Here is a 25,161-nt window from a genome sequence, read left to right as displayed (position 1 = left end):
AGCATCCATGCGGTGGGCAAGGAAGAATTTGGATAGCAGTACATTCTCATTACAGGCTGCCAAGAGCCAGTCAGAGAGTTTTTTTCCAAGAGATTAATATCGTGAGTAGGCGCTGGGATTGAGTTTGACAGGGAGGACAAGAAATCTTGATTGTTGAGCGATCTCCATTTCTTTACTACCCCTCCCAGTGGGATAGAGGTCTTTGAATGGCCGTGTAGAGTGCAGGAGAACTGGATTAAATAGTGATCAGACCAAATGCAGGGGGTTGCAGTCGGGATAGACAAATGGACATTATGGGACCAGATTTGGTCCAGGTTGTGTCCTTTTTCGTGGGTGGGGCTCAGGACTGATTGAGAGAAATCCAAATGGAGGAGGAGCTTTCCAGATTCTCTATTCACTGACAGTATGTAATAATCTGCCGGGAGAGCGGCAAGGACATCCGATAGGGAGTCTTGGGTAAGCCAGGTTTCGGTGATAAGTAACATATCCGGTCTGTCTGAATTAAGAAGTAGAAAGATGTCCAGTTGGTGTTTTACCATAGACCGCGTGTTCAGTTATAGACAGCGGAGCGTGAGGTCTTTGGATATCAAGGTTTTCCTAGTATAGTGAGAGTCAAGGGCCATTTTGCCAGTGGAGGTCTGGCCTGGCTGGAGGAGGCAGATGTTATTGGCCGTTAGGCAGGATCGTGTGGCAGGGTCTCTGGGGTAATGGCGGCAAGAAGTTTGTAACCCGCGGGGGGATGCCCAGCACATGATTATGAAGGAGAAGTGCTCAGGGAGAAGAGAATAGGTAAGTAAAAACACAGTATTACAATCAATTTTAAAAAGTTTCGTAGAGCGTTTCTCCCTGCTTCCGCCTCATGAGATGGGTGTCCTCTGACTCGCGCTTGTAGTCAGCGCGGCTTAAATAGCTTCGGTGAGGGGGGCGTGGCCTCGCGGCCGTGAGCGTGGCCTGAGGGCTCTGGGGTAATGGTGGCAAGAAGTTTGTAACCCGCGGCAGAGCTAAGATCCCCTGCGCGGGGATGCCCAGCACGTGATTATGAAGGAGAAGTGCTCAGAGAGAAAAGAATAGGTAAGTAAAAACACAGTATTACAATCAATTTTAAAAAGTTTCGTAGAGCATTTCTCCCGGCTTCCGCCTCAGAAGATGGGTGTCCTCTGACTTGCACTTGTAGTCAGCGCGGCTTAAATAGCTTCGGTGAGGGGGGGCGTGGCCTCGCGGCCGTGGCCTGTGGGCTCTAGGGTAATGGCGGCAAGAAGTTTGTAACCCGCGGCAGCGCTAAGATCTGCTGCGTGGGGATGCCGAGCACGTGATTATGAAGGAGAAGTGCTCAGGGACCTTATGTGTTTATCCTGAAGTTTTGGCTATGTTGTAGAGCATTGTGGCTGATGTCCATTATGTAAAAAGTTATAATGAAAAGTGTTAAGCATTTTTGTTACTTTTATACCAACCAAGACGACATTATATACAACTGAACAACCTGATTAAAACATATTTTAACAAAAAAAATGTTTTTTTTGTACTTATGTGTTACAGTGGTATTATGTGGAGTGTATTTGTTGCATTGAATAGAATGAAATTATGTGATGTGTATTTATATGGCACTAAGTGGTATGTGGAGTGTATTTATTTTGAGCATTGAGTGTAGTGTAATTATGTGGTGTGTAATTATGTGGTATCGAGTATTATGTGTAGTGTATTTATGTTGCATTAAAAAGAGTGTAATTATGTGATTTGTAATCATGTGGTATTGAGTGGTATTTTGTGGATTGTATTTATGTTGCATTGAGTATAGTGTAATTGTGTTGTGTTTAATTATGTGTCAGTGAGTGGTATTATGTGGAGTGTATTTATGTTTTATTGAAAAGATTGTACTTAGGTGACATGTAATTATGTTTTACTTAGTGGTGTTACAGCCAATAGCACAGTTTTTTTAACTGGGATACTTTATAGACACACATGCTTATTGCTCATCACCCCCAGGCAAAACCTAGGTAAAATACAAGTCCTACATTTGGATTTTTTCTTCTGTAACTAGAGCTTCTTTTCACCGTATTTTACTGGCCCAGCACAATAACTAATTCCACACACAAATCCCATTTACATTTTTAGCAAGTCCATCCAGTTATTATCACCTTTTAGGGAAGGGAGTGATGGTCATGTGAATTTATAAAATATATAGATTGTGACAAAGGATAAAGTTATCTTTGTGCGAGCCTGCTACCATAAAGGTATCAACTTATAGGTAACCGACAAGTAGTAGTGGAAATGAAAATGCTTCTATTGTTATAGAAGAGCTTCCTGTTCTCAGCGTTTGCACATTTTTGTGCATTTAAGTGGACAAGCCCGCTAACCCGGCCCATATTCACTCTCCCGACGGTTTCCTCAGCAAATAATCGAATTGGTGGGAATTTATTGGCAAATGGTCACGGTGTTGTTGGGACTCAAGGGCGCTAATAATGGCCAAGGACTGAGAGTAACTAAATCACGATGAAGATTGCTTGTTCTGCCTTTCACCCACTCTCAATGTGTTGATAGCAACTCAAAAAGGGCGAAGGAGCTGGCAGCTCTGGCAAGATTAGAGCTACATAAATACATTATGAATAACTTTGTTGCCAAATTGTGCGTTGCTCTCAGTGGAAGTCTTGACAGCACTATGGGTATGGGTTTACCCTCAAACCCTGCTGGAGTGAGTTCTAACAACAGTGGAGTATAATTGCAGATTATCAATTCAGGAAGTGTTTTTTGGGAGAACTCTGGTTACAGGCCAGTAACTTTATTTCTCTTTCCCTACCTCTGAAGATGCTTTGTGTACTCCACTTACTTGCTGCAGCCTGTCCTCCCTTTCTATGTCAACTTACATTGCTACCTCCTCTTCTGTCCCACCACCTCAACCAGTCTCTGTTCCCCACCTAATTTTCCCATGCCCCCGTCCTCCTACCTTTAGTAACATAGAAGTCACAGTAGAAGATGGTCTGCACCACCCTGGACACCACTGCGATCTGGTTGTAAAAGCCCTCAGTATGGTAGCGCCAGATCCAGTTGGCGAGGAAGAGTGCACAGTAGAGGCCCAGGAAGAAGAGGTAGAGGGTAGTGAGGGTTTCCGCCTCACCCGTCTTGCTGATGGAGGATGGCCACAGACTCGAGGTATATGAAAAAGGTCCAGAAGATCTGAGAAGATGAAGAAGCATTGACCATTGGGAGAGGTTACACTTCATACTAAAAGCATAATTCATAAAATCTTTAAACTTATAAACACTGTGACATGGTGTCTTTTAGACTGCTGCGCCTGTACCTCCAAGGGGGCAAACTCGTTGTTCTCCAGGAATAAGAGGCCAATAACTGGTACCAGCCGGAACTCAATGCGGAAGGTGCCATTATCGCTGTTGTAGGTATTCCGAAGCCTTCTATAGATTATATATTTGGTGAAATAGCTGCACAGAAGGAAGACGATCTGTGGGGAGAAGCAGAGAACACTCAATTTCACTCCATGTGTGGAATAGCAGCAGGTTAGAGCTCCGATGCCCTGGCAGAGCAGTGCATGGGCCTCATTGGTGGAGTAGGGTATATTCTAAGAACTGTGCTTGGGTCTCAGTATGAGAGTAACAGGGGCTGCAGCAGACTGGGATGCACCTGCATGCTAAAGGTGGCATGTCACAGGTGCTGGAGAACATGGTCGAACTGTGTTTAAGAGTAAGCATGGATATAGCAGTGGGTGCTGCAAGTCATCGTTAGGGTGCTTAGTAAGAGCCTCCTGGGAGTTTCAACATCAGGGGGTTTTGCAGGTCGGGATTGATGTGCATGTGCAGCAGTTTGTGTGGCTGCAGTGCCCGGATGTCAGGACTGTAGGACATCAGCAGAGCTTCCTGCAGTCCCTCACTAGCCCGGGCAGTGAGTGCTGCTGATTGGGATTAGGGTGCATCAGCAGAGCTTCATCTGAGGGGAAAGGCTAGGAAAGCAGGATTTGTGCCACCAGCATCTGAGTGGCAATTCTGAAGTGTCAAGAGTCGGTTCTGAGAACCAGGAATGCTGCAGTCAACATGCGGGGGCTAAGGTGTTGTAGAAGAGCTCAATTTGAATTCTCATCACTTAAATTCTGTTGGTGCTGCGCTAAGGTGTATTGACAGCTATTTGCTGTTTCCAGTGCTGCAATATTCCGGAATGCTTTAATGTGAGTGACTGTTTTGTGTTAAAAATATATTACTCTGGTAGAGCAATGTGGGGTTTTGAAAAAAGTGAAGGAATACGGTGTACACTATTTTTTCCATGCTTTTCGAAGTTATTACAGATTCAACCACTAGATGGCAGCATAATGCAAGCCACTGGCAACTAACAGACATGCTGCAAGACCATAGTGATAGAGGCCATTCATTTTAACAAATGCTTTATCCTTGAGCCCTTGTACTGTCAGAGACAGGGATTCCCCAATTTTGTCGGTGCAGTGCTCTAAGATGGCTTTGCGAGGGCAGGGCTTGCCCTTTTTTTGTACAGGCAGTTGCGGGCCTCGGTTTTGTTGGTGCAGCTCTGTCAGTTTCTCAGGTGCAGCACTGTGTCCACTTCTGCCTTAGGCGGAACATACCTTTATTTGTGTGGTACACGGAAATTAATGTGCTGAACAGATCCAGGTATTGGGTGGGGAAGACCAGGGCAAAGAGGAGCAGGCTCTTGCCGGAGATCCCTGGGGGGTGAGTGGCAGTCAACTGGCGAACAAAAACAGGAGAGACTGGCACAACATTGTTGGGTGGATGAAAGGTGCCAAGCTCACCAGCCCACGCTAGGCTGCTACGAATAGGAAAGATTCATAAAACAGATCACCCTCGAGCTGCTTTAAAGCGCAGGGACTTCAAACAACCACACCCTCCTTCCATCACTTGCAGAGGTTGAAAGCGGACGCTACTCATCCTCGGCAGTACTCAGTGCTACTTGGCAATAAACAATTGATGCAGATCTTAAACAAGATTGCACGCCTCGCGCTAAAATTAAAAAAACAAGTTTGACGAGGAGGCAGCAGGGAGAGGGGAAAGAGGAGGGGGCCTGTACCTGTTTCCCTTGCGGGAGTGAGCAGGAACCATCTGCTAATTATAAACAGATGGTTTAAAAGCTCTCTCCCGCAAGGGAATCGCCAAACGTGCACGCTTTGCCTTTCAAAGCAATTCAATGCGTGCACGCTTTTGACTGCAAAACTGAATCGATTTCCAAAGGTCTTTTTTTCTAGTAGTGCAGGCGTGCTGCATAGGCGAGACCTAAAAAGACTTATCTCTCTGTTATAGTGAAACTGCAGGTTCTCCAAAGACACTAAAGAAGACATAATAGACACAGCATTGCTCCTCCCGGTAACATATGCAATACCACAGCATACTTATGTCATGGCTTTGGCAAAACCTCACTATTGGGGAGCTGCTGGGCAATTGCTAGTATTAAAGTAATTCCCCAAAGCTACAAATTTACCTTTGATCTCAAGATGCACACATTCGCATAGTAACCCTTGCACATTTGTGCACAATTGTGATCCTTGTGAAAACAGGGTCAATGGAATTATGCAGCAGGTGAGGACCACATTATGAGACAGGATTGACTAAATTATGCAGCAAGAAAAGTGAAATTATGCAGCATAATAATGTGCCTCTTTTTTGATAGCAAGACTTCATTATTTCATGATATAAAAACATGGTAATACTGTCTGGGCAAACATTTCACCTCCTTAGTGTCAGTTTAGAAACCAAATGAAGAAATAAACAATTGAAAGTTGACTATTTTCCTTTGAGTATGCCCTCCACTGCGTGCAAATCATTCATCTTGTTGCAGTATACTGCATATGCCACATAAATCTGCCATATGCTGCATAATCTGCAGATGGTAGATTTATGTGGCATATACAGTATACAATTTTGTTTTACAAAGTGTGTATCCTCCCCATGAGGCATAATCTGCCCCCAGGAAAAACACAGATTTAAAAAATATATATATTTGGCACACAAGTGCGGTTGACCTATTTGCTGGAGGCCAACCTCCTATCAACATTTCTATAATTTTGGGGGGAAATTTGACTCTCTGGGGGCTACAATCCACCCCCCAGGGAATACATATTCCCACCAACAAATGTCAGTGCCCCACAGGGGATCATGTGAAAGAATAACAGGAGTAAAACCCATAAACCACGTCGGGATGGGTGTAGGATGTGTATAAGAAACAATTCCCAACAGGTATCAATTTAAGGCAGTTCAATAATGTATGCAATCAGCATTACACGAGAAAGAGACAAGGAGACTCATGCGGTTTAAGAGCTTGTAATTCACAAATTCAAAAAAGGGTGTTTCAAATGGAAATACAGTTAGGCAGCACTGTACAGAAGAAATCATGTGACAACGCGAAGGCACTTGGTGAATAGTCTTCTCATCCAGCACAGACATCAACTTCTGCCACGCCACAGAGCTTCAATGGACAGACCACAGCTGCGTCCACTTCACCTTCAAGAGAACGACGACCCACCAACACCAGCAACACACCGCCCGCAGAAGCTGGAACAAGATCACAGCAGACCAGCTCGCCACCTCCCTGAGCCAACACCCTCCTGCCAGCTCAGCGAACCCCAGCCAGGCCGCCGACAACCTCACGAAGTGGATCAGCATCTGCGCGGACGAGCTCGCCCCGCTGAGGACCCCGCCCAGCAGACCCAGCAGCAAGAAGGCCCCATGGTTCACCGACGAACTCAAGAGCTCCAAGAAGAACTGCCGAGCCCTCGAGAAAGTCTGGAAAAGGGACCCGACACCGGACAACAGGACCTCCTACAAACTGGCCACCCGGAAACACCACCAGCTGATCCGCGCCGCCAAGAGAACAGCATTCAAGGACCGGTTGGACAACAACGCACACAACAGCAAGGAACTCTTCAACATCGTGAAAGAGCTTTCCAACCCCAGCGCAGGAAACAACGACATCACCCCATCGCAAGACCTCTGCAACTCCCTCGCCTCATACTTCCACAACAAGATCACGGACATACACAGCAGTTTCAACAACCAACCAACGCACACCACGACCGACCAGCCACCCCCCCCCACCACCACCCTCCACGCCTGGACCCCGATCAGCACAGAAGACACCATCCGCACGATGAACTCCATCCACTCCGGATCACCAACCGACCCCTGCCCTCACCACGTCTTCAACAAGGCCGACGCTGTCATCGCACCCCACCTGCGAGACATCATCAACACATCCTTCGACACCGCCATCTTCCCCGAAAGCTGGAAACACGCCGAACTCAGCGCCCTACTCAAGAAACCAACAGCGGACCCCACCGACCTCAAGAACTACCGCCCCATCTCGCTTCTCCCGTTTCCAGCCAAAGTCATCGAGAAGACCGTCAACAAGCAGATGGCCGCCTTCCTCGAGACGAACGGATCCCTCGACCCCTCACAGTCCGGCTTCCGAGCCAAACACAGCACCGAGACCGCCCTCATCGCCGCCACCGATGACATCCGAGCCCTGATGGACAATGGAGAAACAGCGGCCCTCATCCTCCTAGACCTCTCCGCGGCATTCGACACGGTCTGCCACCGCACCCTAGTGCAGCGCCTCAGCAACATCGGAATCCAGGACAAGGCGCTGGAATGGATCATCTCCTTCCTCGACGGAAGAACACAGCGAGTCCGCCTACCACCGTACAAATCAGAGGCCTCCGAAGTCATCTGCGGCGTCCCCCAAGGATCATCACTGAGCCCCACCCTCTTCAACGTCTACATGAGCCCCCTCGCGACCATCGTACGCAAACACCACCTCAGCATCATCTCCTACGCCGACGACACCCAGCTGATCCTCTCCCTGACCAACAACCCCGCCGCCGCCAGAGCCAACCTGCACGACGGGATGAAAGAGGTAGCCGAGTGGATGACGACCAGCCGCCTGAAACTGAACTCGGACAAGACGGAGGTCCTCATCCTGGGCTCTTCACCCTCCGCCTGGGACGACTCCTGGTGGCCTCCCGCCCTGGGCACCGCACCCAAACCAACAGACCATGCACGAAACCTGGGCTTCATCCTGGACTCCTCCCTCTCCATGACCAGGCAAGTCAACAGCGTCTCCTCAGCGTGCTTCAACATCCTACGCATGCTACGGAAGATCTTCTGGTGGATCCCCACAGAGACCAGGAAGACCGTCACCCAGGCCCTCGTCACCAGCCGACTGGACTACGGCAACGCCCTCTACGCCGGGACCACCGCCAAGCTCCAGAAGAGACTCCAGCGGATCCAGAACGCCTCAGCCAGACTCATCCTCGACATCCCACGATCCAGCCACATCTCCGGACATCTGAGAGACCTTCACTGGCTCCCCATCAACAAGAGAATCACCTTCCGCCTCCTCACCCACGCACACAAAGCCCTACACGACCAAGGCCCGAGCTACCTCAACAGCCGAGTCAACTTCTACGCTCCCAATCGCCACCTCCGATCAGCCAACCACGCCCTCGCCGCCGTCCCCCGCATCCGAAGAGCGACTACAGGAGGAAGGTCCTTCTCCTACCTGGCCGCCAAGACCTGGAACTCCCTCCCGTCCGACCTACGCCTGACCCAAGACCACCTCTCCTTCAGGAAGAAGCTGAAGACCTGGCTGTTCGAGCAGTAGCGGCACCCCCCCTCCCCAGCGCCTTGAGACCCTACGGGTATGTAGCGCGCTTTATAAGTTTCATTGATTGATTGATTGAATAGGGATATATACAATAAGTGAAAGGTGATGATGCAAGTGCTGAACGTGAACAGCGTGAACGGCGCAAGGTGACAAAGAAATATACAGTGTTGGCTCAGCAAGACTTAGTTTTTAGTCATTTAGGTCATGGTTTCAACATTTTTCAAGAGCCAAAGACGTTAGATGCGCATCAGGGTTGCGCTGTGATGTTGACGGCGTTTCGATCCCCGTGAGTCGGGATCGTCTTCAGGACAGGGTTGTCGGATTCAGGGAGTGCTGCAGAGAAAAAGGGTCAGGTCAGGGAGGGTGAAAGGGGGTTTGGAAAGGGGGGCTGGGGTGGCAGAAAGGTAGGGGAGTAGGAAGGAATTGCCTAGATAGGGTCTGCATTCATGATGGTGGTTAGGTAGCCTTTAGTCAGAACCATGGGAGGTAGGAGGAAATTACATCGGTGGGTGTGAAGCTGGTGGATGACATGCCAGGGGGACAGGAGTCCACATAAAGGGTGTCAGCGTGAGCTGACAACCCGACGAATGGTGAGAGTTTGAAGAGCGTGGGGGGCAGTGACAGAGGTCACAGGGGTCACAGGGGATCAGACACTATGGAGGGAAGGCCAGCCCCCTGAGTTTTTGAAAAAACAAAATCTTTTAACAGTCCGCTCCGGGTGCCATTGCACCCCATAAATAGAAAAAAAAACATTTAAAAAAAAAAAGAAAATCTTCCCCTAGAGTGGATGAGGTGATCAGCCAGTTCCCCCGAGGACTGACTCCTAACTTTAATCCCTGGTGGTCTAGTGGGTTTCCTGGCTTGAGATTTTGGCGCTACCATTATCTACAGCCAGGAAACTGTTTCAGTGATGCCTCGTGGAAATGAAGGGCGGTGTTCTTTGCCTTTTTTATACACTGATGTAGGAGAGAGCACTCATAGATAAAGTTGAAACGGTGTATAATTCCTTTAGGGATAGTGCTAGCGCAGTCGCCAAGATTACTCCGACTGCCTCAGATCCCTTTGACACCATTTCAGCTTCCAGCTTCTCTCCCCCCACATTAGAACACATTTTTCAGGTGCTGAAAACATCCAAATCAGGAGCCCCATCAGACTCTTGCCTCCTAAAGTATTTCATCTGGTTCCGGAAATACTAAGTGAACACCTAAGTTTGATGTGCAATAAGGTAATCCAATCAAGCGTCTTCCCAGATCCTTGGAGATAGTCTGACTTCTTCCTCTTTTAAAAAAGCAGAACCTTGACCCTAAAGACCCCAGCAGCTATCATCCTATTTCCAGAATTCATTTTTCTGCAAAAGTACTCAAGATACTTCTTAATGTACAAATCACTGCAAACATTTCTCCCAGGAACCTCCTAGATCATTCACAATACGGGTTTCTCGAATGACATGGAATGGAGACAGCTTTGGTGATGGCGGCTGAGGTAATTAGGACAATACTAGCTTCAGGGGGAAAGGCCTCCTTGATACTGTTAGGCCTATTGGCAGTCTTCGAGACAGTTAACCACAAAATACTAGCCAGTAGACTGGTGGAGCTGGGGATTTTTGATTCCGCCCTCACACTGTAATTGTCCTACCTAGCCAATAGAAACTTCTCCGTTGATTTGGGAGCTTTCTCTTCCAAATCTTTCAAACTGCCTTGTGGGTGCCTCGGGGCTCATCTCTGAGCCCCACATTATTCAATGTATATGTGGCTTCCTTGGTCTTGATCATCAGGCCGTTTGGATTCTCGGCTGTCTCCTATGCAGACGACACCAAGTTGGCTGTGTCAGTCTCTATCAATGTGGAGGAGACCACCAAACATTTTAATGGCTGCATGCGGCATGACAATCCATGGATGCAGTCCAACTGCCTGAAACTGAACGGAGGAAAGACTGAAGTCTTGCTGTTGGGCTCGGATCCATTCTTCTGGTCAGCCAGATAGTGGCCTGCCAATCTGGGCAATTGTCCAACCTGTGTCCCACATCAAAAATATTGTAGTCATCTTTGATGACAAACTAACATTCAATAGTTAGATCAATAGGCTTTCTTCCACCATCTGGTTCGTCTTAAAAATGATCAGAAAAATCCATCAATTTATCCCACCCAATGCAATCAAAACTACAATCTTTCAAGATTGGATTACGGGAACACCCTATACATGGGGATTCAATACCAACATCTACTAAGCCTGCAGAGTTTGCAGAACGATGCAACCAGATTAATACTAGATATTCCTACGTTCAAATCAATCTCCCACGGTTTATGAGGCCTCCACTGGCTCCCAGTGAAAAAGAGGATTGAGTTTAAATCCCAATGTTTGGCCTTCAAAGCTCTACAGGGTAAAGTGCCGCAATTTTCGAGGACGCACCTGAAATGGTATGCGCCGGCCAGAAGTTTAAGATCTGCCCTTTCAAAACTTCTGCAGAGTCCAAATTATGGAAGGCCTGCTGGGGTGGAAGAAGCTTCCTGCTGGGAACAGTGAAGATCTATCACCAGCTGCCCACTTCCATAAAGAGAAGCTCTTCACTTTTGTCCTTCAGAAAGGCACTAAAAACTTGGCTTTTTAACAATTGATCCATCCTGTATATCTTGCCTGGACCGCTCAGATCTTCCATTTCTAGGGTAGAGACGCCCATGGGCATTCGTTGCACTCTACAAATTTGCCAATCAAATCAAATCTGCTGCTCCGGGGGAGAGGGGGGGAAACTATGATATCAGCGTACATTGTGGTGTGCTGACGTTACAGATGGTGGTTGGGGGGGGTGATGTAAAAATATTCTATTGTCTTCTTCCCCAACCATTGGTTTGAAAAAAGAAAACCTCTGGTGTGAGCATCAGAAGATCCTTTCTAGCCTGCCTGCCGTGTCGGCTAATGGCCGTCAGTCATACTAGTGAAGGTGTGACAGTGTCAGCCATTGGCAATGTCAAAAGAAGTAGCCTGTTTTTTACTTTTTAACTTTGCTAGCTGCCAAGTTTAAACATTATGCAAAGCTTGTGAGTCACACTGTTTCTCAACTTTACAGATTGCTACTTCTCGGATGTATGACGTTACATCGCAAACTTTTACAACGCACACCGTTACAACGCAATTTTTACAACGCAGATACATTTACAATGAATGCCTTTACAACGCATGACATTACATAGCAGATGCTATTACAACGCATGCCATTACAACGTAAGTATAGGTAAGTGTATTATTTTATTAAAAAATGTAATTAAATAAAATGTAATTAATTTAATAAATTAAATTATTTTTAAATAATTAATTTGTACATATATATATATATATTTTTTAAAAAATAGTTTATTTTAGTTTAGTTTATTTTTAAAAGAACTATTATTAATAAAGAACTAATATTAATAAATAATAAAATTATTAAAATATTTTTTTTAATTAAGTTCAAATTATTTATTTTAAAACTGAGCCCTAAAAATACCCCAGTTCCCCAAACCCCAAAACCCTAAAAATACCCCTGTACCCCAAAACCCAAACCCAGCCCTGAACCCTAAAAATACCCCTGTACCCCAAAACCCAAACCCAGCCCTGAACCCTAAAAATACCCCTGTACCCCAAAACCCAAACCCATACCCTGAACCCTAAAAATACCCCTGTACCCCAAAACCCAAACCCAACCCTGAACCCTAAAAATACTCCTGTACCCCAAAACCCAAACCCAGCCCTGAACCCTAAAAATACCCCTGTACCCCGAAACCCAAACCCAGCCCTGAACCCTAAAAATACCCCTGTACCCCAAAACCCAAACCCAACCCTGAACCCTAAAAATACCCCTGTACCCCAAAACCCAAACCCAGCCCTGAACCCTAAAAATACCCCTGTACCCCAAAACCCAAACCTAGCCTTAAACCCTATAAATACGCCAGTACCCCATAACCCAAACTATATATATAAAATTACTTTAATTAATTTATTTTAATTAATTTTAATATTTTTGTAATAAAAAAAAGCTAAAATAAAATGATATACTTACCTATACTTACGTTGTAATGGCATGCGTTGTATAGCATCTGATATGTAATGTCATGCGTTGTAAAGGCATTCGTTGTAAATGAATCTGCATTGTAATGGTTTGCGTTGTAACGGTGTGCGTTGTAATAGTTGCGTTGTAACGGTTGTTTCCCCTACTTCTCAGATATTGCTAGGAAATGTGAGGTTAGACATGGACAATTAAACAGTCTAGGGGTTGATTTTTTCGCAGCAGTTGCAGGCTTTAAACATTATAATACTACCGTACCTGATTGAAGTGTTCAGTCAATTTGTAATGTTGACACCATGCTACATATGCAATATTTGATGGTTGCAGAGCTTAGGTTGCCTGACAAGCTGAACATATTTGATATTATTTTTGTGCTTTGTTGTTCTTGTGCACTACTTTCAGATGCCCATGCATGTGGACTGTGCATTAAGGTTTGTCCTTCTGCTCTTGGACCTCCTTCAGCAATACTGATATGTGTGATACATTTTCTTGAGCTGTTCCATGTCTTTCTTGAACAATTTGACTGCCTGGACAGGTCGTGTGTCACACAATAGAGTACAAAGCAACTGATCTACCAAAGCATCACCACCAGTATATCAACCAATACAACAGTTGAAGGTAGGTATATAATAATAAGTATAGATTTACTATTCTTAACTTGTCGACATCCCTTGAAGATATATCTACATCAAGGTACTTATATGCACAAGCATATACTTGTCAGTTCTACTTACTTTCATGATATTTTGGCAGTCAATATTTTGGTGAACTCTCATTTTTTCAGTTCTGTATTTGAAACTCAATGCTCCGGAGGAAATACTCTTGTCATTGTATTTAGGCTTCTTCTGCTGAATTGTCTCATGTTTGTCAGATGTCCTTATTTAAGATCTTCACATATCCCTATTATCGTAATCCAGAGGAGGTGAGTTATGACAATTAATAAATGGAGCTGTGGAGGACAGTCTCTGTAACATTCACATGCACACTAACCTATGTTCTCAATTCTTAGAAATGAAACATTCTAAAGTACATGAGTATAAATCATGTATGAGGTATTTCATCTGCTTTGGTAAATCTTGTGCTATAAAATTCATTTAGGAGGGGATGTGTATTCAGCACAGATGGCAGCAGCAATGTTGAGCTCATCTTCACAACAGGGTATTTTCTTTTTTTAATCTGATGCCCAGCCTAATTTTTGGCTTCCTGGTCCCTGCCTTCAATGCGAGATTTCTTTCCCTCCAGATGGCATCCACTTGATAGCGTCCTGACAACGCCCTTCATCACCATTTAGCTGTTGTCTCTCTACACAGCCGCCATTTTGTAAGGCACGCCGCTCAGCTCTTTTCTTTTCAGCCGTGTTCTCAGGAGTCTTTTGAATTTGTCATTGTGAGAAGTTGGCCTGGTACATAATGCTCACTAATTCTAGTGATCACTTTGTACCATGCCAAGCAACCCTTATGATGATGGTTGTAATTCAACCTTGTAGACCAGTTATCCTAGTGGTAACGTGGACAAAGCAGTCTTAGGCTAAACTCTGAAAGGCATGTGAAGCCAGCTGTTATACCATACACAACCCCCTTGAATACCAAATGAAAGGGACACCACACAGATATATATTGAAAATATATATTGATTTATTAACTATTAAAATCCCCTGAACTCTTTATGAGCACAGAAGCACAAGCGTTAAATCACAAGACAGTTTAAAATACACAAAAGTTGCACAATATGGATGAGCCCTAGGGGCCACCTAAACCATATACTAAGAAAGTGGTATAAGAGATACCAATAGGAAAGGGAACAGGCCTAGGGCCTTGGGAATCGCTGGAGCTATTCGAGACTAGCAATGATTAAGTCGGGAAAGGCCCACGGGACTCGGGTGCAGTGTTCAAAGTGCACGCACTTTCCAATGCAAAGTCTATGGTGCGTAAAAAGTACAAAGTTAGTTTAAGGGCACTTCCGCTGAACCTAGAGGAACAAAACTTAAGACACAGACCCTAGAGGTGTGTACCAGTGTAGGGACACCGGCTTTGCAATGTTACCTCACCCACAGGAAGTGGGTGCACAGGGTCGAAGTGGCGTTGGGTTTTGACACGCAGGTTCTTGGCGCTTGAAGCTGAAGATGCTGCAGGCGATGTGAAGGAGAAGTGTCCGGTGGATCCAAGGGTGGAACTGAAGTGGTGAAGACCTGAAAGCAGAGGGGACAATGTTCAAAGTCACTGACCAGTGACCACCGTGGAACCAGATTGGAACCAGGCAAAGTCGGGTGCAAACAGGTGATGAGGTGTTGCTTCTCTCTGCAGCCACGTGGACACGAAGAGGTCAAGGACGTCCAGGAGTCGATCACGAGCTGTCCCTCGAAGGCTCTAGCTGATGGCGGTGTCGGCAACCCGATTGAAGCAAACAAGCCTTGGCTAATGCAAGCCATGGGGAAAGTGAAAAAGGCTTATTACTCGTACCAGCAAGGTCAGAGCGAGTACTCCTTTCTACAGGAGCGAGGGCAGGTCTTGAGCAACCAGACCCACAGTGTAAATTGTAGGTTTCGTCGCCAAGATGGCCGCTGACTACGTGACAAGCGGCCGGGATGGCGAGTCGAGTGGCACAAAGCAAAAGGGCCCCACGCAGATCGTGGAGATGCTGGAGGGCTGATCTTTGGTGCAAATGCTGCTCGGTTGTGGGGCTTCTTAAACCCCAAAGCACAGAGTCGAGGGTGCCTCGGGTGCTGCGCAGTCAGCGTCTCGGGGGTCTTTCAAGATGGCCGCTCCCACGTCTCTCGGTGCCTCCACGGGTCCCTTCTTTGCAGGGACTGTGGATCGGGCTGTGAGAAGTCTAGGAAGCTGGGTCTTGTCAGGCTCTGGGCTCGGGCTCCGGCGGGAGGCGGCGGCAAAGCAGACGTCGAGGTGCTGGGTGGTGCCTGTGTTCACAGGGTGGCCCTTCCTAAGCCACAAGGGAGATGCTCTTCAGTCTTCTATTCATCAGAAAGTCGAAGTCCAGTCTTCTTCTTAGTTTAAAGTTGATTTCAGGATGATCTGCTGTGCAATGGCACTGCTCCCTCTCTTATTCCCAATCTGAGGGGTGGATCACCTACTAGGTCCCTCCCCTATGGGTGGGACCAGGAAGGGGGGTAGTTACACCCCCTCTCCTTTGTCCAGCTCCTCGCCAGGACTGGGGCTGGAAAGCCCCAGAACCGGTTTGGGCTGGTTTATGCACAGGGACACCTTGTGTGCCCCAGGCATGTCTCAATCTATTCAGCCCTGTCCTACCCAATACACAAAACCCTGTCTGGGGTGGTGCTCGCACCTCCCCAGGCAGGAAACCCTTTGTCCAGGCCCTCCTCGCTGGAAGGACTCCCAGCAGCAGGAGGTCAGACATGTGTCTGTGGTGGCAGCATCCATTTTGTGATGCTGAGGCTCTGGTTAACTTTAACCGGGGTTAAGGCTACACACATGTCGTGTCCCTCTAGAAGGGTGGAATGCTATCCCCGTCGCCAGAATTGGCGAGGGGATAGTATTCCAATTCGTATGACACCTTACTCGACATGTTTTGATAAAGCCAAACCAAAGATAGCATTTAACCGCGAGGATTATAATGCACTTAAGAGTATATGGTATGGCAATATCCCGGAACAGCTTAGGGAGTGGTTCCCGACAGCTGCAGACAGGCTCAGCTCATGCTAGAGCACCATCTCACATATTTCCAAGCACTCTGCCTCCAGGATTGATGAGGCCTTCCTTAGGAGTGGCTGATAGGAACATATGTGTCCAGTTTAGGGTTAGGCACAGGCATACTGTACCTAAGTAAGAGGTGGTTACACCAACTTACCCCAGCTGAGTGATCAGCCAGTTGTGTCAAATATGGAGGCCAGGCCAGGGGTGGCACAATACATGCTGCAGCCCCTGGTAGGCCTTGGCTACACCTATGCCCTGGGTACCTATGGTACACTGTTACAGGGGCCTATAAGGTGAACCAATTCCAATTGTGTTATGCACCTAAGGTACATGGAGTCCATTTTAAGGAGAGAGCAATCAGCCTGGGGCCCTGAATAGCAGGATCCCAGGCCAACTAAGTCAAAAACCAGCTAAACACCAGGCAAAAAGTTTGGGGGTAACCATAGTCAGATATCCACCTTCCTACATAACCCCCCCCCCAAACGAAAGGAGATAAGGCTATCCTTGACCAGGTAAGCCTATATTGCCTAAGTGGCCATATAAGGAAGTACCAGCTCTGGCTTGGTAACCCCCTGTTTCATGGTCCACTAAGCAATCCCTCACCCTAAGGGTATCTGAGGGTCTCCACCATAGGGAATCTCTACCTGTGGTGTGTCTTTGCAAAGTCAAAGGCTGGTGTTGAGATGGAGTACTGAAGTGAGTTTCCTCTGTAGGGCTCAGCTTCCTCCAATCACTCTCCACCATGTGTGCCTTTCTTTCTCCGACTGAGTTGCACTGTGCTCTCAGGGTCAACCTCTGGCTACCTAAAGCTGGAGGCTGGGTCCCTCTGTTTGGCTTACTGAAGGGACAGTTCAGGTTTGGGCCCTTAGGGTCCCAGGTTTGGCTGTGCCCAACAATATCCATCTGGGGGAGGTCCCTAACTACTTTTAAGGGGGATCCCTCAGGAGTTTTTAAAGTTTGCACCTCACTAGGGCTACTAGTTTCGGTGCCCCTAATCTGTGGATGGGGGTGCCTTATTTGACAGGGGGCCCTTTGGGTCTCACTGTCCTTCTTGTCCTCTGCAGCCCTGGGCTGAGTAAGGCAAGGTAGAGAGAGGCAGGTTACCTGCTCCAGACTGGGTCCCACCTGAGAAGGGTCCACTGCCATCAGAGGCTCTGTTAGGCCAGGCCTAACAACCTCTGGGACAGTTCCTTCATCAGGGGTAAGATCAGTTCCCTGAGGAGGCTGATCCTTTCCTAAAGTCTGGTGGGAGGGAGATTTCTCTTCCTCCTCAATGCTCTCTGTTTGGGTGGAGTGATCCATCATTTCAGGCTTCACTACCCATGTATCAGTTTGAGTTTGGGCTGTGGCCATCACAGCCCCACCAACCTTTTCAGGAGGAGACTCAGTTTGGGTATGGGCTGTTACTAGTACAGCCCTGCTACTCTTTCCAGGAGGGAAGTTATCTAAAGATGGGGCTGAGGTTTGCTCAGCCCTCCCAACCTTTTCAGGAAGGACATCTTGAATTGGGGCTGTAGCCATTACAGCCCCACTAACCTTTCCATGGGGATTTACCATTCTAGAATGGGTTTGCTGTTCAACCTCAGCCCAGGCTGAGATTTCCAAATCATTACCCAGTAGGCAATCTACAGGCACGTTTGCTGACACTGCCACTCTCTTTGGGCCAGTGACACCTCCCCAGCTAAGATTGACTACTGCCATGGGATGATTGGTTTCTATGCCATCAATGTTTGTCACCTGATATCTGGCATCAGGTAAAAGTTGCCTTGAGGGGACTAGACATTCAGCCACCATGGTGATGCTAGCCCCTGTGTCTCTGAAGGCCTCCACTTTCAAGCCATTGATGAGGGGCTCCTGTCTATACTTGCTCAAAGTGTTTGGGCAAGCTGTGAAATTGGCAAACCCCATGCCAGTCTCATAGACAAGAGTATCTGAGTTAGGGGACCTGCATAGGCCAGAGTCCACCTGTCCTCCAAAAGTAAACCCACCCAAATTCTTGGGGGTGCTCCCACCACCTGGGGGACCACTGCTAACAGTGACAGGAGGTGTTGGAGCCTTACCTGGAGGTATATTCTCCTTATTGCCATTCTTAAGACAACAGCTATCTGTTTTGTAATGCCCCACCCGTTTACAGGTATGACAATAAGGCTTTTTCTGGGATGTAGAAGTGTCTTGGGACCCACCCCCATTCTTGGAGTTTTGGGGCCCTGGGGAAGTCTTTTCCTTACTTTTATCCCCACCCTTCTCTTGAGGCTTGGTAGTCTCTTTCTTTTGGTCACCACCCTGGTTCTTAGGCCTGATCCTGGTTCTGACCCATTTGTCTGCCCTCCTACCCAATTCTTGTGGGGAGGTCAGATCAGAGTCAACCAGGTGCTGATGTAGAAGCTGATTTTGACAATTACTTAAGATTTGCTCTCTCATAATTAAATTATACAATCCTGTATAGTCAGTAACCTTACTTCCCAGCAACCAGCCCTCCAGAGCCTTAGTGGCACACTCAACAAATTCAGACCAGTCCTGAGTCTGTGTCTTCTGGGTGTCTCTGAACATTAACCTGTACTGTTCAGTGGTTAAGCCCAACCCATCAATCAGAGCACTCTTCAGGACCATGTAGTTTCTAGAACCCTCATCACTAACTGTGAGGAGTCTGTCTCTGCCTCTACCTTCAAAGGAGAGCCACAAGACTGCTGCCCACTGCTCCCGAGGGATCTGCTGTACCATGCAGGCTCTCTCAAGTGCAGTCATCCATTTGTGGATATCATCCCCAGCTTTGTAGGGGGGCACAATCTTACTCAGGTTTCTTGTATCAAAGGACCTGTCTTTATCCTTCTGGATAGTGCTGCCACCAGTGGATCCTAATCCACTCTCTCTAGGCTGTCTTGCTCTAGCAAGTTTCTCTTGGGCCAGGGCAACCTCTAGTTCTTGCCTCTGAATCCTAAGCTCAGCCTCTCTCATCTTGGCCTCATGTTCCCTTCTCTGAGGGCTAGTCATCTCCTTTCTGGAGTGACCATGAGAGCCTCTAGAGACATGGGAGGTATTGGATTCACCTGAGTGATGCCTCCTCCTCCTATGGCCCTGGTTAAGTCCACCTGGGGGTCTGAATGGGTTGTTACCTGATTCATTCCCAAGTTGACTTAAGTTAGCCTGGTTCAGTCTACTGACCAGCACCTGACTATCTCTGTCATCATCTGACTCACTGCTTTCCCCCTCCTCCTCCTCTTCTTCTTCCTCTTCCTCTACATCTACTTGAGGAGCTCCAGTGGTGGAGGCTTCCTCATCTACTAGGATGATAGGGGCAGGGGTGTCTACAGTGTCATCCTCTGAAGGATGGCCTCCTTCAGCATTCCCTGTGGGGTTTGCTTTAGAGGTCTTTAGAGCCTCAGACTGATCCAAGAGCTCTCTTATGTGGTCTGTAGTAGGGGAAGGCCCTGTCTTCAGACCCCTTAAGACACAAAGCTGTCTTAATTCCTTAAAAGGAAAAATAGCAAACTGGGATGGTGCCCTTGGAGGGTCACTCTCAACAGGAGTAAGTCCACTGGACCCCTCTGTTCCAGACATTGCTCTAGTGTGGGTGGATGTGTTGCAATCTACCTACACTGGTGTTTACCTACTAAACCTATCTAGTAGTTGTAGCTAGGGTGTGCTACTCCCTTTGCTCTACAACAACTAAGTTCAGTAGAACTTAAGTATACTAGTCTTGTTTTATATGTACCTAGCAGGTACCTGTATGATCTTTCAAATGATAATCTCAAAGATTGTAATGGTAAAACAACAGCAAGCTCAGATCCCAATCCGCTGCTCACCAATGTGAGAAGTTGGCCTGGTACATAATGCTCACTAATTCTAGTGATCACTTTGTACCATGCCAAGCAACCCTTATGATGATGGTTGTAATTCAACCTTGTAGACCAGTTATCCTAGTGGTAACGTGGACAAAGCAGTCTTAGGCTAAACTCTGAAAGGCATGTGAAGCCAGCTGTTATACCATACACAACCCCCTTGAATACCAAATGAAAGGGACACCACACAGATATATATTGAAAATATATATTGATTTATTAACTATTAAAATCCCCTGAACTCTTTATGAGCACAGAAGCACAAGCGTTAAATCACAAGACAGTTTAAAATACACAAAAGTTGCACAATATGGATGAGCCCTAGGGGCCACCTAAACCATATACTAAGAAAGTGGTATAAGAGATACCAATAGGAAAGGGAACAGGCCTAGGGCCTTGGGAATCGCTGGAGCTATTCGAGACTAGCAATGATTAAGTCGGGAATGCCCACGGGACTCGGGTGCAGTGTTCAAAGTGCACGCACTTTCCAATGCAAAGTCTATGGTGCGTAAAAAGTACAAAGTTAGTTTAAGGGCACTTCCGCTGAACCTAGAGGAACAAAACTTAAGACACAGACCCTAGAGGTGTGTACCAGTGTAGGGACACCGGCTTTGCAATGTTACCTCACCCACAGGAAGTGGGTGCACAGGGTCGAAGTGGCGTTGGGTTTTGACACGCAGGTTCTTGGCGCTTGAAGCTGAAGATGCTGCAGGCGATGTGAAGGAGAAGTGTCCGGTGGATCCAAGGGTGGATCTGAAGTGGTGAAGACCTGAAAGCAGAGGGGACAATGTTCAAAGTCACTGACCAGTGACCACCGTGGAACCAGATTGGAACCAGGCAAAGTCGGGTGCAAACAGGTGATGAGGTGTTGCTTCTCTCTGCAGCCACGTGGACACGAAGAGGTCAAGGACGTCCAGGAGTCGATCACGAGCTGTCCCTCAAAGGCTCTAGCTGATGGCGGTGTCGGCAACCCGATTGAAGCAAACAAGCCTTGGCTAATGCAAGCCACGGGAAAAGTGAAAAAGGCTTATTACTCGTACCAGCAAGGTCAGAGCGAGTACTCCTTTCTACAGGAGCGAGGGCAGGTCTTGAGCAACCAGACCCACAGTGTAAATTGTAGGTTTCGTCGCCAAGATGGCCGCTGACCACGTGACAAGCGGCCGGGATGGCGAGTCGAGTGGCACAAAGCAAAAGGGCCCCACGCAGATCGTGGAGATGCTGGAGGGCTGATCTTTGGTGCAAATGCTGCTCGGTTGTGGGGCTTCTTAAACCCCAAAGCACAGAGTCGAGGGTGCCTCGGGTGCTGCGCAGTCAGCGTCTCGGGGGTCTTTCAAGATGGCCGCTCCCACGTCTCTCGGTGCCTCCACGGGTCCCTTCTTTGCAGGGACTGTGGATCGGGCTGTGAGAAGTCTAGGAAGCTGGGTCTTGTCAGGCTCTGGGCTCGGGCTCCGGCGGGAGGCGGCGGCAAAGCAGACGTCGAGGTGCTGGGTGGTGCCTGTGTTCACAGGGTGGCCCTTCCTAAGCCACAAGGGAGATGCTCTTCAGTCTTCTATTCATCAGAAAGTCGAAGTCCAGTCTTCTTCTTAGTTTAAAGTTGATTTCAGGATGATCTGCTGTGCAATGGCACTGCTCCCTCTCTTATTCCCAATCTGAGGGGTGGATCACCTACTAGGTCCCTCCCCTATGGGTGGGACCAGGAAGGGGGGTAGTTACACCCCCTCTCCTTTGTCCAGCTCCTCGCCAGGACTGGGGCTGGAAAGCCCCAGAACCGGTTTGGGCTGGCTTATGCACAGGGACACCTTGTGTGCCCCAGGCATGTCTCAATCTATTCAGCCCTGTCCTACCCAATACACAAAACCCTGTCTGGGGTGGTGCTCGCACCTCCCCAGGCAGGAAACCCTTTGTCCAGGCCCTCCTCGCTGGAAGGACTCCCAGCAGCAGGAGGTCAGACATGTGTCTGTGGTGGCAGCATCCATTTTGTGATGCTGAGGCTCTGGTTAACTTTAACCAGGGTTAAGGCTACACACATGTCGTGTCCCTCTAGAAGGGTGGAATGCTATCCCCGTCGCCAGAATTGGCGAGGGGATAGTATTCCAATTCGTATGACACCTTACTCGACATGTTTTGATAAAGCCAAACCAAAGATAGCATTTAACCGCGAGGATTATAATGCACTTAAGAGTATATGGTATGGCAATATCCCGGAACAGCTTAGGGAGTGGTTCCCGACAGCTGCAGACAGGCTCAGCTCATGCTAGAGCACCATCTCACATATTTCCAAGCACTCTGCCTCCAGGATTGATGAGGCCTTCCTTAGGAGTGGCTGATAGGAACATATGTGTCCAGTTTAGGGTTAGGCACAGGCATACTGTACCTAAGTAAGAGGTGGTTACACCAACTTACCCCAGCTGAGTGATCAGCCAGTTGTGTCAAATATGGAGGCCAGGCCAGGGGTGGCACAATACATGCTGCAGCCCCTGGTAGGCCTTGGCTACACCTATGCCCTGGGTACCTATGGTACACTGTTACAGGGGCCTATAAGGTGAACCAATTCCAATTGTGTTATGCACCTAAGGTACATGGAGTCCATTTTAAGGAGAGAGCAATCAGCCTGGGGCCCTGAATAGCAGGATCCCAGGCCAACTAAGTCAAAAACCAGCTAAACACCAGGCAAAAAGTTTGGGGGTAACCATAGTCAGATATCCACCTTCCTACAGTCATGTAACTGCTCCTCCTGGCGTTCACCATATTTCTTTATGTATAATTTTTTTCTTCTTCCACTGTTGCCTTACTGCTAATTGGATGACCACCATTTGTTGTGCACATAGTTCAATCTCTCCCTCATAATGAAAGCTCTGCTGACTCATTTTGTTTTACTTTTATAATTGCTCCCGCAGTTTTTCTCATGATATTTCGTCTGACTCATTTATGAGGTTTCAGCAGTTGCAGCGCAGAATGACAACCATTTTATACTTCAGCCTCTCTTGAATCCTCTTTTTTTTGTGCCACACGTTCTTTACATACTTATTGCTATATATCTGCAAGTGTTTTAGTCATATTCTTCCCTTGCATGGGTAGAATCAAACCTTTGCGTGTCTCTCAAAAAAATGCAGAATCCACTTCAATATGACAAGCAAATCATGTGTTGAATCATTCATCCTCACTTATTGCCTCTTCCACCAACTCTATATTGGATACTATTTTTAATGAAGGAAAAGGCCTGCAGCTTTCTATGAATGTTACCAATGAAAAGTTGCAACAGATTGAGGATCAATAGATTCTTATGGAAGGCAGGATGGTGGAGATGGAACAACGTTTCAGTTCCTAGAAGGATATGTCAGTGAGGATACCTCTCCTTAAACAGAAGATCTCCATAATAAGGACTTGGAAAACAGAAGTTTTTGCAACAGTCTTCACTTATATGCCGGAGGCTGTTGAAGGTCCCAATCTTCTTGAATTTCTGCAGAAATTCTTTCCTGACCTCCTTATTTATGTAGTGTCCTCTTCTCTCAAAATACAACTTGCTGATTGTCTAGGTAGACCTTATCCTCATTTACTGAAACGCTGAGGTATTATAATGCTTTTTCTGGACTTCACCTATCTCCCTTGTGATTCAAAAGTGACCAAAAGCAATAAACCAAGATATTTCTACTATTACCAATACCAGATGTAAGGAATATCTCACCTTGAGGCTGCAGATTGGACACTTGAACATAAATTACGGAATCCTTCATCCATGCTTGTGCAAGATTACTCATCAGGGTACAACAGGAAGGGGAGCACCAGTTAAAGGATTCTCAGCGGTATGTTTCAAGTACGACGGGATAAATGCACCTGGGGCCCAACTTGTAAATTCATCCGTGTGTACTCTACCTGTTGGGGGAGGAGGGACGCCCACCAGTTACCCTCAAGAAAGGTAGAGGGGACAGAGAGAGAGACAAGAAAGATAAGGCAAGGAAAAAGTATGAGCATGATAGAATGCATATGGCATTGGGGCTTTCAGCTAGCTTTCACCCCTATCAATACAGACAGGCTCAGACAGCTAGCTAACCAATGCAACAATAAGACAGATGCATGCTTGCAATGTGATGTCTTTGAGAAAGGTTTCAGAATTCCAGTGGCAGGGCACATCAGGACAGGGGATGATGCTTCTAAGCTCAAATTGTTCCTCCAATATTGTTCTTCTTACGCAATGGACACTAATGTTCTGATATTTTATGTTCTTTATTTTGTCTTCCCTCAATCTGGTTTTTATGTTTATTTGCTCTGTTGTCCTTCTTGTTATGGTGTTGCCATGTCTCACTTACTTCCTCCTTATCTGTGTTTTTAGATCTAGATATTTATCCAGGATCTACTTTTTTATTTCTTGCCTCTCTTTTTATGTTTCTTCTTATCTCTTCTTTGTCTGTCCCTTTTTCCCACATTTTAAGACTACGTTTTTGATATTTACTTGTTATTGTACTCGCATTGTATATTCTTTGACTTCCTTATCCAACAAGGTTACATATCCTTCTCCCCTTTCTTGCAAGTTATCATCCCTGTTCCTGTTTTTTCTCTTCTGTGTCAAGGAATGTCATTTCACCGAAATGCCAGGGGTAGTGAAAGTAACATAACATGCCCTTTCAAACACATACTTACATATACACACAAATACACACCTATACATTTTCTGACACACAAACACACTTCACCCACAAGCATGCACACAAAACACATTTAAAAGCATTCATTACTTACCTCAGCTGCCATGGATTGGCATATTCCAGGCCATTGTACTCAATTTTTATTGCACTAACAGTGAATAATATTCCCACCAAAATCCACAGACACTCTGCCGAACACTTAAACGGGTTCTTCCTTCATGAGTTGTTGTGCTCACGCAAAATATGTCCCAACCACGCTCCCCAAGGAGCCAAACGGAGCACTCAGCGGTCAATGTATTCCAAATTTATTTCAGCATCACTGGATTAATCATGTCAATTTCATAA

At 46.9% G+C, this 25,161-nt stretch overlaps 1 pseudogene; it reads right to left on the bottom strand.

Moving 5' to 3' along the window:
• LOC147702217 (ER lumen protein-retaining receptor 3-like) overlaps positions 1-24,922 on the bottom strand; it is a 36,189-nt pseudogene extending 11,267 nt beyond the window's left edge.
• Positions 24,923-25,161: the final 239 nt, after the last annotated feature.

The sequence above is a fragment of the Lissotriton vulgaris genome, chromosome 7, assembly GCF_964263255.1.
Source record: "Lissotriton vulgaris chromosome 7, aLisVul1.2, whole genome shotgun sequence".
In the NCBI taxonomy this organism is placed as follows: Eukaryota; Metazoa; Chordata; class Amphibia; order Caudata; family Salamandridae; genus Lissotriton; species Lissotriton vulgaris.
This window is presented reverse-complemented; position numbering and strand designations above follow the sequence as displayed.